Source organism: Girardinichthys multiradiatus, chromosome 20 (genome assembly GCF_021462225.1).
Source record: "Girardinichthys multiradiatus isolate DD_20200921_A chromosome 20, DD_fGirMul_XY1, whole genome shotgun sequence".
In the NCBI taxonomy this organism is placed as follows: domain Eukaryota; kingdom Metazoa; phylum Chordata; class Actinopteri; order Cyprinodontiformes; family Goodeidae; genus Girardinichthys; species Girardinichthys multiradiatus.
In genome coordinates this window covers 2,512,269-2,516,452 of record NC_061812.1, presented here as the reverse complement: position 1 = coordinate 2,516,452, position 4,184 = coordinate 2,512,269, and positions in this window count along the sequence as shown.

The following is a 4,184-nucleotide window of genomic DNA, read 5'->3' as shown; positions in this document are numbered from 1 at the left end:
CAAAGGATTTCTAAAGTTTTTCAGTGTTCCACATCAGGACGATAAATCCTGTCAGCAAGAGAAACTTAATAAAAATGCATAAACATTAAAATAATTTTAGAAATGATCTTTTAAGATTTGTGTGCAGAAACATAAAGATGAAAAGTAACATTTTGAAAATCTTGCTACAGCAGATAATGTGGTAATTTAACTTTTATTTCTCATATTCCAAAATATCTTTCCTTAAATCTTGTTGGATAAAACCTGAATATACATCACATTGTTTGACCCCCTTTACTCTGGTTGCCTCAAATTAAATCCAGTGTGACAAGTACTAACTCAGGTTACTAACAGGAGTCACCTGCTAGTAACCATTCTGGCTGTGTCTGACTGCAGCTGTTCTGTTTGGTGGAAACTGAAGCAGAACCTCGATAATAAAACAGATTCTGGACTTATCACAACCATTTAACCCAGCAGCCATAAAGTGCATTAAAGCAGATTAACAGTCCAACAGGTAGTTTTATTACATCTATGATCTGATCAATTTTATGGCTAATTATGCTGCAGACACAAAACAATTCAGAAACCTGCAGATTTACATCAAAAATAACTACAAAGAGTGAAAACTGCTAAATGTTTCCCAATACACACAAAAAAAAAACTGTAAGAAGCAATCAAAACAAACCATTTTTATCAGTTAGACGATTAAAAAGCAGCAGATATGTTCCATTTTTTCTCCTGAGCCAGCTAGAATAGAATAGAATAGAAATATCCTTTATTGTCCCTCATCTGGAAAATTCAGCTATAACAGCAGCAAAGTGTAATCATTAATCTGAACTTTTCTGACACTGTTTAATAAATATTTGACTAAAAACATCATGGTGTCAAACAGCATATTTAATACTTTAATATGTTCAGGGCCTGACAGAGACAGCAAAGCAGCTCCCACAGCATGACAGGACCACCACCGTGACTTATTAGGCTTCAGGTTTAAGCTTTAATCAGCCTGATCTACAACAATCCTACAGACGTCCGTATTTAACCCGGAGCAGGGTCGGATCTCTTTAAACCCGGGGTTGTGGATTTTATCAGTCTGTCTGCTTCCAGCTCAGGTTTAACGCATCTGAAGGTCATTTTATCGCTGTGTCAAGAAACTGCAACAAATCAGTTGTCTTTTTATCATTATTATAAAAGGGAACAAGATATTTTTTTATTTAGTCATTTGAAACCAGTCTAAATGAGCTTAGAGTGACCTTTTTATTAAATAGGTTGAAGAATTTAATGTAAAGTTGTCAGGGAAGGACTGTGGGTCGGACCAAAGCGCAGACAAGAGCTCGGTAGCCGCATCATAATTTATTCCACACTCCAGGTAGTATGGCAAAACGAAGCATGAACAAGACATAGTCATGGTACACGTAGCTTAAACGAAGCATAGACATCACCGACATAGAAACAAGGAACGAGCGAGGAACCAAACAAACAGAACAACTAATATACACAGAGCACAGAGAGGGGAACAAAAGGCAGGTAATCAAAGAAACAGGGAACAGGTGAAACAAATACAAAGGCTGAGGATGGGTGAAAGGACTAAAACAGAAAACACAAACTAAGCAAGAGAATAAATCAGAGGAGGAAATAAAGAACTAGAATAACTATGAACTAAAGTAAACAGAGAAACTAGCGGAGAACATAGAAACAATAACTTAAGAAATAAACAAAGAGCCATAAGGAGAATCAAAATTACAAAATAAACCAACAAGTCCAAAATGTCACTCCATGACAAAAGCGGTTTGTTGTAATTGTAATTGTTGTAATTTCTGACAATTGTTTCAAAGGTTTCAGAAGGAATTTTATTAATCACACATTGCCTTTATGATCTTAGTGTAACTTTAACCATTTTCTTAACTTTTATTAATTATTGACTTTTAACCAACTTTAAATCTTCAAACTGAATTTTAAAGTAAATGTAATATTCTGGTATTTTAGCTATTTTAGTTGCTGAAGCTTTTATGTTCGATATGTCAAAACTGAATATCATTGTTAATAGCTGAGGTTAAAATATCTCAAAAAGTCAATACTACAGTTATGGAGAACCTATATATACAAACATGTTATCTGTCAGCAGGAGTCCAACCTGTAAAACTGTTTCACCTCAGAGACGTTAAGCCCTGAGGGGTTTTAAAGCAATTTCCACCTGAAATTACATACCTTAAATAAATCAAGTATAGCTCCACAGTTATAAGGCCTACATGCAAACTTTTGGTACTGTGTAAAGGTAAGACATAAAAGAATATTTTTCCAGTGGAACCACTATTGTAACTGTTACTATGTCTGATTTATTTGTGATTAAACAAAGAAAAAATAAAACACTTTTGAGCCTTGCTAAACGTTTTTTCTAAATGAACATTGCAGAACACTATGGAAATCCTTTGGTATTCCTAGGAGAACCCCCAGGTTGCATTCATCCACGTCTTCACTATAACTGTGGCAAATTTGGATTGAATAAGTTGAAGCATATATGTTCCACAAACGTTTTAGAGGACAATGTGCCAGGCAGAAATGGCAGTTAGGCAAAGGGTGCCCAAACTTTCCCAAATATGTTTTTCACCCCCAAAAAAGGGTATAAAAGGGAATGGGGTCAAAAAAAGGGCTTATTACCATTGAAGGAGACCTTCTACATATGACATATGTTGAGGTAGGAAAACTTTACTGGCCATCCGTTAACTCTTACATCACTGCTCACCTCTCCCCGACTCTTTTTATTTGGCACCCAAAGGACAATCCTCAGTCAGAGATCAGTTGTACGTTTTGTTGGAGTTGTTCTTCTAAACTCCTGCGCGTTCGTTTATTTGGTCAAAGCATCTAAATTCTGTACGAGAAACTAGACTTGAATCTCTAAGAAAGAAAAACATGGACTAAGTAATAAAGTTGTTCACCCGGCCGGGGAGAGAGGTGCTGCATCTGCGTAGTCAGGAACACATCTGTTTTTCTCTCCCCTGCACCGTTCTTTTATTGAACACACAAATACTACAGGAAATATACATTTTACATTTGTTGTGCAGCCCTTCTCAGTTTTCTCACACATTCTGTTGGGTATTATTCAGTCAACTCAGAGGTAAGAACGATACAGAGTCAGTTTTACTTGTGACAAGGGTAGCCCACTTTGCAGTGCAACTACAAAGTTTTGACACCCTATCTCTTTATTTATATACACAGTTCAACAGACAGTTCAGACAGGGTGTGTGTGTGTGTGTGTGGCTGGTAGGAGGCTGGTTCTCATGGGAAATAGATAACGGTGATTTTACACACAGGAGGGAGGACTGCACTCAGAGACAAGCTGCACACCAGCAGACTGCAGGTGTATTACAGCACAAAGTTTTTACATGAGTGATAACAAGTCCTCGCACCCATCCAACACATTCTTTTGCTGATGGTCAGTTTCTCACACATCTTCAGGAATCTTCAGTGAGAGGAGAACCATGCTTCCCTAATATACTGCCAGCTTCTCACGATACAGACAGAAAACACCTGCAAGCTTTAACCTTGAATAATAAACACTCATTGTGTGACCACATTAGAAGCTACTGTTTAAGGATTTTTCTAACTCTCAAAAGCATAACTAAAAACTCCTAATAATAATCAATCTATAAGCAGCAAATCCCAAATATATCTTAGCTTTAGCTACTAATGATAAGGCATTTATATTTCCACAGTTTCCACAAGTTTATTAAAATCAGTCTGAATTCAGAGAGGGAGACATCACACTTACACTGGTACCTGGAAACGTCTGTGTGTCGTCTCACTGGGGGCTGCGTTACGTTACATTTTATACCCCACGCTGCTATGCAGCACACATACACAATCATTCTGACTGTGGATGTCTCCCCAGCAACAGTATCAAAGAAACAGAGATACATTTCATCATTTAATTAAATAAATGTTTCCCACAATACAGACAGAGAACACCTGCAAGCCTTAACCTTGAATAATGAACACTCATTGTGTTATAATACTAGAGGGTAATGTTAAGGTTTTTTCTAACTATCAAAAGCATAACCAAAAACTCCTAATTAAAATCAATCTATAAGCAGCAAAGTCCCAAATATATCTTAGTCTTAGCTACTAATAATAAGGCATTTATATTTCCACACATAGCCTTTGGTTATGACATTTACCCTGTATCATCAAAATGTACATTTGCAAAC